The 10225-nt window shown below is 52.8% G+C and overlaps 1 protein-coding gene across 3 annotated transcripts in view; it reads right to left on the reverse strand.

The window, feature by feature from the left end:
• Positions 1-8810, reverse strand: part of SCMH1 (Scm polycomb group protein homolog 1) — a 71248-nt gene extending 62438 nt beyond the window's left edge. For all 3 annotated transcript variants that reach the window (XM_032710046.1, XM_032710045.1, XM_032710044.1), the window contains exon 1: positions 8705-8810. The gene's annotated coding sequence lies outside the window, so the exon portion shown is untranslated. The remainder of the gene's footprint in view (positions 1-8704) is intronic.
• Positions 8811-10225: the final 1415 nt, after the last annotated feature.

The raw sequence follows: 10225 nt of genomic DNA on the forward strand, positions 1-10225 counted from the left end.
GTTAAGTATTTCTTAACTTCCTGGGGTCCAGCACCAACACGAGCATGTCCCTACTGACAAGGAGTGGGGGCCCCACGACTTCAGTCACACTCAAGGCTGAATTTTTCACAGATCCGTATACGAACCACTGTCCCTGACTGAACAGCCACACAGTCAACCTTCCCATACCTTCCAAATACAACTCTCTCTGCCCTCCTGAACCTGCTCTCTCAAAGAAGGCAAGGTAAAATGATCCCTTTAGTATATATATATATATAAAAATCTATCCTTAGAGTGACAAAACGCAGGGTCTCCCTGCCAAGCAGCAGAGCCAGACTCACAGTCAAGCTCTCCCCTCCAGCACTCCCAGTAACTGATTCTTCTTGTGCAAACGGAGGACAGATGAGAAACAGTTCCTACTGTTCTGCCCCATCTGCTAAAGAAATGAGAAAGATAAAATATCCAAACCCTCAGGGTATGGAGCAGAGCCACAAAACCTTTATTTACCTCTGCTAGAGCTGAAGAGGAGTTGGTCTCTGCTACTTGGAGCACTGAGACAGAGATAATCCAGCCCTCACAGGGGGAAAGAGGGATGTCAGGGAGGGTGAAGGGAGAGGCTGTGACATTCCTCCTGGTGCCTGGCCCGCTCCAGCCCAGCAGCAGCCTGCCAAGGCAAAGGGCTGCCCAGGAGAACAGCTCCCAGAAACTCACTGTACCCCGAGGGAATGGCGTGTCAGGGCAGGAAACAAGCATCTTTGTTTTATTTTCTCACTCATGTAGAGAGATATTAATTTGTCTGTTTCTTAGGAAAAGGAAAGGAAATTGCAGCAGTGCAACACGTCAAGAGAAACCAGGCTCACTGAGGATGGGTATTAATTACTGCTTGCTATTTTTATCCTGTGTATAACTCTGGTCTCATCTATGACTTAAGGAGCTAAAATCCCAGGAGCCAAAACTGTGTATCTACTGAAACAGGTGAAAGATCCTTTACAGGGTGCAAAGTCTGGATATAGAGAAATTCTAACAAGTGCCCATCAAAACTTCAGTCAATTTTAATAAGAAAAGAAAGAACAATCTAGCAGTACACAGAAATATTATCTCAGGAGAATTACTCCCAGAGAGGAAAAATCACTAGCCAGTTCCTGTAGGAAACCCTGAACAGATGGCTGTTAATTATGGAAAGAAAAAGTTGTTAGGCTGCTTTACATTCCTGAAGGGCCAAGAGTTTGGACAACTAAAAAGTATATTTTGAGGCCCTTCACTGTTTTCTGTACAACACACAGTAGATGCCAATAAAAAAAAAAAACAACAAACCATGACCACAAGTAACCAAAAGTCCATCCTGCAGCTCTGCAAGTATGTTCAGTGTCTGCCAACGAGCTAATGAAAACAAGGCCCTCTTACAGACTGTATCTGCTCGACATTTAAGTACCTGCTGGACATTTTGTACAGCTTATAAAGCCATAAAATATCACAGAGCATTTACAGATTTTCCAGCTGACAACGACATGAAATAACTGAGCAGTCACGGAACACCCCGAGTCCTCTGGGCAGGCAGAGGATAACACTGAACAGACACTGCCACACACACAACTGGAGACTCTGCCAGCACTGCACAAGATCAGACCAAAGCTCAGGGTGATGGACGAGGAGCCAAGATTCCAAAGCCATCCCTTAGCCTCACTGTAATGCTGGAACAACAGCCCAGATCTACAGCACAGGGCTTGGACAATGCCCAAGTGGAAGCAGTTCCTCCTGCCCTCTCCAGGCACAGCAATTCACTGCCAAGAGAGCCACTACCTCCTGCCATGCTGGGGACATGTGGATACAGCCACCCAAACCCCTCCAGGCTGGGGCTGTGGAAATGACAACGTGCACTTCCCCTCTGGAGGCACAGGAGCAGCCAGGAGATGGGCCAGCTGCCAGGGGTTATTGCCCTCGAGGTAGGAGTCAAGGGCTCCAGGTAAGCACCAAGGTGGTGGCCTTGCTGGATAGAGCTGATACCTGCTGCCAGTCAGTGATAATATCCTCTGGATGGTGTCAACTGGACATAACATCAGGCACAGCAGGGACTCTGCTACAGAAAAAAATCAACATTTTATTGCACACAAGGACGTGCTAAGCACCAAAACTCAAAAGATTTAAACTTCCATCACCTAGGGAACAACATGGGAACCATGTATTATCCAGTTACTGAACTAGGAACCACTTCCAACACAGATGTAAACTAACAATAATCACAACATTTCATGGCTGGTGGCCCTTCACTACATCAGCAGGTCTCAGTTCTCCACCCGAAGCTGAGAGATCCCACCTGAAAATACTTTTCACTGACGCCATAATGCCTCAAGAGTTATTTTCTTGAAGAGTGTGATTAATAACTTAGGACACCACTTGACGAGGAGGATGTCTCCACGGCCTTTTTTGAAAGCAGGCACAAGCTCCCCAGACACCAGAAAATTTGAGTTGGACTCATGCCAGCCCAAATGCAGCATCCCAGCTCCTGAGTCAGGGCTGCCTCACCCTGGGCCTGCAGCCAGAGAAAAGCAGGGAGTTTGACACTGCCAGGTACCTCTCACCAGTGCCACAGGTCTGGAGAGCTGGTGTGTGCACACACAGAATCACTGAACAGCCTGGGTTGGAAGGGACCTTGAAGCTCATTCCATTCCAGCCCTGCCATGGGCAGGGACACCTTCCACTAACTCAGGTTGCTCCAAGCCCCGTCCAACCTGGCCTTGGACACTTCCAGGGATGAGGCAGCCACAGCTTCTCTGGGCAACAACATTTTGAACTAATGGTTTTTAATGACTGTTAATGACTAATGACTTTTAACGACATCTTCATAAAATGTATCACTAACTAAAACTCTTTAAATGTTCAAGATACGCATTTTGCTACAGAAGTATAAGACAACTGGGGAATTTGTGATATACAATTTTAATAAAACCCATGTCACCTCATGCACCGCATTTTCCGTGACATCAGCACAGATCCAGGACTGTTGGTCATGGCCAGCACAACACACGGATCTGGGACTGGGGCTGCCCAGCTGCCACACACGTGTCATTAAATCCACAGCAGTGCCCCAGAGCCAGCAGATGTTCTCTGAGCACAGAAAGGAAAGGCAGAGAGAAAGATCAAACCCTGCACAAGGATTGCTTTTACATTTACAGAATTTTTCTTCTCTTTGTTAGCCTGCCAAAGAGAAGGTGAAATGTTGAAATGATGGGGTTAAAGTGCAGCAATACCGGCCTGAAATCAAGCAATGCTTCTTAATCTCAGAATAGTCAGGCACTGGAATGGATTGCTGAGGAAAAGTCAGAATCACCATCATTGGAAATCTTTAAGAAGAGTTTAGACAAGCTACTAGGAAACACTACATGTAGGTGATCCTTCAAGGTCACTTCTAGAAACACTGAAACCACAAGACTGCCTCCATAAGCACCTCTCTGATCACACAGCCACTGCACTATTTTGATGGACTGCAGCATCTTTTTTTAAGATTTGCTGGAACAAGAAAAAAAAAACCAAAAGCAACCACAGCCAGCATGCAGGGAGCAGCAGTCTCCGGGCTGCGGGAACAGTCACTGGACTTATTTTTAGAAAGTGGAATTGGTACAACTTCCTCTTCGATCCTGACTCCATCAGCTCTTCTGCCTGCTCTTTGTGCCTTCGCTTAACTAACGTGGAGAGAGCAGAAGTTTCTTCTCCCTTATGGGTGCCACTTGGGCAGGAAAGGCAAGGGCAGGGACGCAGCCAGGGCAGGCAAGGAGGCTCCCACAGCTGGGAGGAGCAGAGGGAACACCAGCTGTCCCCCCACTCGCTGCTCACACAGCCCCACGCTCCGAGTGCTGCCAACCTGGGGGGACAGGGCTCGGTGCGGGGGAGGAGGCAGGGGCTGTTCCAAACGGGAAGGGAGCAGGGAGCTCCCTTATCCCAGGAGCAGGGATAAGGTGTGGCCATGGCACGGGGAGGCGTTCCAGCACTGCCTTGTCCAGGTGGGTGACAGTGGTGTGAGACTGCAAGCAGCAGCCAAAGGGACCGTGGCTCACTCGGTGGAGAAATGCCGGGCTTCGCCCTGTGCAGCCTCTGCCAACACTGAACTCCACACAAGCATCCTCCAGGTCCCCCCAGGCACAAATCCCACTTTTCCCAGCAGGACACTTCCCTGGAGTCATGCATCAACAGCATTCTGGGGAGATCAGAAGGTGCACCTATTCCCCTCACCCCCAAGCAAACTGCAGCATGTGTCACTCCAGCAAGGGGTGAACCAAACTTGTTCCCTTGTCACAACACCCAGGAAAAAGGACCTGGCACAGTGTCCAGTGAAACCCTGGAAGGGCCAGGAGAGGGGAGGAATAGCATGAAACTCAATGGGCAAAGACTGAGCTTCACAAATTTCCACTGGCATCTCTTTCTACAGTTTCCGCTGCTGAAAACAAACCCAAGCCACGGGGAGGTTTCTGGACTGTTCACACTGTCAGTCTGGAAAACAAGCTCACTGAAGCTGGGTAACTCAGAGCTCACTGAAGCTGGGTAACTCAGGGCACATCAGCTGGCAGGAGGCACCTCCAGGAGTTCTGCTGCTGACTGTGCTAACACCATTCCATTTACAACATGTACAAAAAAACTTCTGACCAAGAAATGGAGAGGGGAAGGATGTACTTCAGAAGCACAAGCTTGTCCCAGGGAAAAACCAGTCCTGCCCTGAACTGCCATGCCAGCTGCCTCGTGTTCGTAATGGCCACATCGATTCTGCTCTGCTCTTAGTTCCTTACCTCCACTGATGACACTAACCAGACCCTGGAGCTGCAGGGGTGACTTCCCAGCCCTCAGGAAGCCAAGTGCTTTCGGCTGCTCTGCCGCAGCTCAGACATCACCCGTCCATCTGGCCTGTTGGACGCGGCTGCCACGCAAACAGCCGAGGCAGCAAAACGGACGTTCATCTTTTCCTTCAGTTCTCAGCCAAATTCTTGATTTTTTTGCTCAGGATGAGTCTGCATAAAAGCGTGAGACTCTGCCCAGTGAGAGCAGCATAGACACAAACTCTGCTTAAACCCCTGCTACAGAGGCAGAGACATTTGGTAGGTGTCTGAGTGAACCCTGCAGACTGCAAACCGTGTATCACAGCATCTAAATCTGCCAGAGGTGGTGTGTCAGAAACCTCAGTAAAAGAGCTAAGTATTATTCTGGGTTTTTAAGGGAATTTAATGTAGATAGAGATCTCTAGGAATTAAAGTTTTCAGCACCAACTATACTAAACTCTCCTGCTCACAACTGAAACTACCTCTGAAATGTTAAGGGACATGGACACACAGGACAGAGTACAGCTTCACAAAAAGGACGAGGTGCTGATCTCCAGTGCTCAGGTGCTCCCACCAGATACTGGTCTGATACCACCAGTCCAGGTCACTAGGCCTGTTTGCTCCAAGCCCAGTGAGACCTGGTGATACAGAAAGAAGTTTTCTTGTGCTTCTTGCTACTCTCAGACTTGTACTGTCAGCTTAAACACTGAGCAAGTGTTTTATAACAACCTCCACTGTTAGGTATTGAAGCTGAGTAAGAAGAGTTCTTCACAAATAAACCAAAAAACCCATTCCTTTAGGATTAGGCCCCGTTATCCTGCAAATAAAGTGGGATGAAATGTTCATGTTGCAGCTTGGAGTGCAGGTGCTACACCAGGGTGTAGAGCTGGGTGAGGGAGGGGTCAGAATTACAGTTCTGCTACACTGAGAGTTTAATTGTGGGGATGATTTTTACCTTGGCATGTCTCTGAATTACATATATGCAGGAGCTTAACCACCTTGCAAGACAAACTGGCAGCCAGAGCTCCTGCTCTGCCCTCAGTGCATCTTGCCTCATTTCTCAGGGACCCCTCCTTGCTAGGAAACTTTTCAAACATAAACGGAGGCATAAACGACTCCAAATCTCTTTGTGTCACCGGAAACTGACTTTCAGTTGTAGGCAAGAAAAAGAAAAGGAAGAACGACTGGGGGCTACATGCAAACATTACTATTCAACTATTCAAGAGCCCCAACTAACTCAGCCCAGCTCAGAGCCCTGGTCACCAGCACACTGCTCCAGGAGCAGATGGGAGCTCAGGAGCATGCAAAGTCCTCTGTCACAAACACACAGTTCAACCTGGAAATCTGCAAACATGTGATCTGCATTCCTTTTCACACAACAGTACTCAGACATACTCAAAATGGGGTCATTTGGGCCCATTATTACAACTGCTCTGCAGAAGCCCCACTGACACAGTCCTGCCCCGACTGACCACGGCGCTTTAGGCAAAGTGTGGATGGAAGCAGAGCCCAGCGAGGGGCAGAGATCAGCTGGGCAGACAAGCCCATGTGAAAAGAGCAGAGAAACAGAGCTTGGTCAGCTCAGGAAGAGAAGACAAAGTCTTCAAATGCTTCAAACTGAGCTGCAGAGATGTAGGGAGTGGAGGGATGTAGAGTGTTCTCCACATGCTCTGGAGCTCAGAGAAGGAAGAGGTCTAAAGTGACAAAGATTTAGATTAAACACCCCAAAGACCCTCCCTAATGGTGAGGAGGCCCAAGTGTTGGCATACATCACTTGTACAGGATGTGGAATTGCCAGCAGGAAGAGCCTTAGAAGAAGAACCATTACTTGAGAAGGGTTTAGACTTGTGTACCTGACCTTAGTCAGTGCTGGGAAAAATGAGGACATCTCTGCAGGTCCTCTGTGTCTGAGGCCTTGAAACAAAGTTTCAGAGATTGCTTTAAATTAGACACAGGGCAGGGACACAGCTCTCGGAGCACTCTCACCCTAGACTGAAGCACAGCTACTTGATGAATAACATCATCATTTCATACCCCAACAGCATCTTTCACTTGAAGACACCTAATTGTCTTGCAAAATTCATTAAGTTTCTAAAGAAGTGCGCCAAGAGTTAAACTTTATAAAAATTTTAGGCACAGGAAAAGCAGGGGCACAGGCTCAGCACTTGCAGAGGGTGCCACTGGGCCTCCTGTTCTAAAGTCTGCATTTGCTTTCTTTTAATTAGCTAATCATCTGATTTATTTCATACCAAATATTTGACTGAAAAGCAGATTATCAAGGTGCAGAACTGTCACTTGCTGAGATGCAAATACCAAACCAGGAGGACCAAGGTGCAGCGTATCTCTCTCAAACAAAACAGGCTCCAACCTTTAACTAAACAAATCCTTTAAATAGCACAGAAATACCTGCATTTCCCTTCTGCCCTTTTGTACGGGACTCCCTGATTTCCATCTGCATTTTCATACCATCTACTGGGCAGATCCTGAACTACCCGCTGGCACATGGAGGCCCTGTAGGGCTGCAGCCCACGGCAGCTTGAGCCAAGCTGAGCCCCCCACGAGCCCAGTTTTATTCCCCATATTAACACCAAGCACAAGACAGTGCCTGGGATGAAGCACCATCCCATACCCCAAATATTCCTAGCAAGTGCGTGGGGACAGCACAGCCTGGCCAGCAGAAGTGTGAGGGTAAGGAGAGGAAGGCAAGACGAGGAGGAGGAGGCCCAGCCCAGCCCACGCCGTTGCTCAGGCGTTGAACCGAGGTGGGAGAACATCTTCCCCCAATATTACTGGCTGCGAAGAGCAGCGACCACATGGCTGTTCCCAGCCACTCAGTGCACGCTGTTTACTATAAACAAAAACAGTAAACAGAAACTCAGCCAAAAAACCAAAGCCGGGACCCCGGACCTGGGTCTCCATACTCTGACTTTCCCCATGGAAATAATTAGTTTCATATTTAGCCGCTGAACCCAAACCACCCAACGCCCGAGGGAGCCAAGCTGCTCAGTGCATCCCAAACTCGGGCCGCCTGTTTGGATTTGCCAGCTCTGCCTTCAGTCATCCAAACTGCTGTCACAGTTTCACACGGGAGCTTCAAAGAGCCTGCGGATTAAACCTGCGCGGCAGGAGCCAGCCGACACGGGGGTTATTTTTAAACATCTCAACTGTGCACGAAACGCTCGAATGTTGTCTCACTCCCAGCTCTACCCCAGCACCCGGCTCGGGGGGGCTGTGAAGGAGGTGCAGATTTTCCCCAGGGATGGTGGTTATGGGGTTTCTCCGGCAGGTCCCGGGGGTCACCCCGACACCTCCAGCTGCAGGATCCCGCGGGGGTCCCGCTCGGAGCACCGGGGTCCATCCCCACACCCTTGGGGCCACAGGACGGTGTCACTGAGCCCGCAGGGCTCGACGGGGAGGAAGGGCACAAACCGCCCGGCACAGCCCGCAGGCGGGGGCCACCCCCTGCAAACCTCCGGCAGCTCGTCCCGCCTCCCCTTTCCTGCCGGGAGCGTCCGGCCGACACCGAACGGCGCCGGGGCCCGGGGGAGGCTCCGGCCGGGCCAGGCACCGCTCCGAGGCCTCGGGGCGAGGCGGCACCGCGGCTGCCCCAGGCCCTGCCCGGGGACACCCGGCAGAGTAACAAAGCCCTGGAAGCGGCTTCCCCGGGAGCCACAGCCCGGCCGGGCAGCGGCGGGGCCGGGGGGCCCGCGGGGCGCTGCCTCGGGCCGGGGGGGGCCGGGGCCGGGCGGTCCCCAGCAGGTGCGGGCGGTGACAGCCGCCCCCGGCCCGGGCACCGCGCGGAGGCGGCCGGGCCGCGCTGACAGGCGGGAGGGGATCCGGGCCGGCTGAGGGCCCGACCCTCGCCCGCCCCCGTCGCGCCTTCCCGGGCCGGGCCGGGCCGGGCTGAGCCGCCCTCTCACCTGCGCGGCCGCCGAGCGCTGGCGCTGCTCAGTCCCTCAGTCCCTCGATCCCTCAGTCCCTCGCCGCCGCCGCCGCCGCCATGTTCGCGCTGCGCAGGGAGGCGGGGAGGGAGCGGGGGGAGCGGGAGGAGGGACCGGACAGCCCGGCCCGGCCCCGCCGCCAGAGCGGCTCCGGGGACAGCGGGGATGGGGGGGCCGAGCGGCCGGGCTGGGCTCGGGCTCGGCTCGGCCCGGCCCGGCTCAGGTTCGGCTCGGCTCTCACAAATTCCCTTCGACCTCGCTGCCGACTCCGGGCTGTCCTCCCTCGGGGACAGACCGCCGTGCTCACTCCGGGCACGGGGCAGACCCTCAGTGTCTTCCCTATGGGAAAGGGACCCCCGTGTGCCCACAAGGGCCCCTCTAGGGACGGGCAGACCCCCACCGTGATCTCCAGCCTGGGAACAGCCCCCCCTTTGGACCCCACTGTGAGCCCCAGCCTGGGTACAGACCCCCCTGACTTCTGTGCAGCTGACTTCTGTGCCGTCCTAGCACCGCTGGCGCAGGACAGACCCTCCGTGAGCCCCAGCCTCAGGATGGGCCCCCCATGCCCACCCAGGACACCCACCCAGGACACAGGGGCACGGGGCAGACCCCCACCATGATCTACACACCCAGAGTGGTGCCCCAGTGACTGCCCAGGACCCTCTGGGCATAGGGCAGAGCCCCACTATGACCCTCAGTCTGGGGATGGACCCTCTGTGCCCATCAGAGACCCCCTGGGTACTGCAGACTGATGTCCATCCATGTCTGGGGCCCCACTGGAGACAGCCAGGCCCCACACAGCACAGCCAGGTCCTGGGGACAGGCAACCCCCAGATATTCCCTTTCCTCCGGTACTGGGCAGGGCCTCTCACTGCAACACCGTCCCAGCTAGAGAAACCACAGGTGTACACATGTATTTGGGGACTATTTGGAATTTAGTGTCCCTAAATTCCCCCCAGGCAAAGTAAGACCCCTGTGACTCCCAGCTAAGAGAATCCCTTGTGCCACTGTTGTACCTCATTACCTTCACGCACCATCCAGACAGACCCCTGTGCAAGCTGACACCATGAACACCCATGGACCTTGGTGGTATCTCCTGACCAGAGACTTCTCTGTGGTGTAGAGCAACCAGAGCCTGCAACTGGTACCTGAAAACCATTCCCTGTCACCCCTTATCTTGGGAACTCCCAGGTAACAAGCGATAGGACAAGAGGAAGTGGCCTCAAGTTGTGCCAGGGGAGGTTTAGATTGGATATTGTGAAAAATTTCTTCTTGGAAAGGGTTGTCAATCCCTGGCACAGGCTGCCCAGAGCAGTGGTGGAGTCTGATGTGTAGATGTGGCACTTGGGGACATGGGTTAGTGGTGGTCTTGGCAGCACTGGGTGAATGGTTGGACTAGATCTTAGAGGGCTTTTCCAACCCAAACGATCGGTAGTTCTGTGTGACACGTGGCTACTGCAAGGGCCACCTTTGCCCTCACATCCTCTCTCTGCTCCTTGG

This window comes from Chiroxiphia lanceolata, chromosome 24 (assembly GCF_009829145.1).
Source record: "Chiroxiphia lanceolata isolate bChiLan1 chromosome 24, bChiLan1.pri, whole genome shotgun sequence".
NCBI lineage: Eukaryota > Metazoa > Chordata > Aves > Passeriformes > Pipridae > Chiroxiphia > Chiroxiphia lanceolata.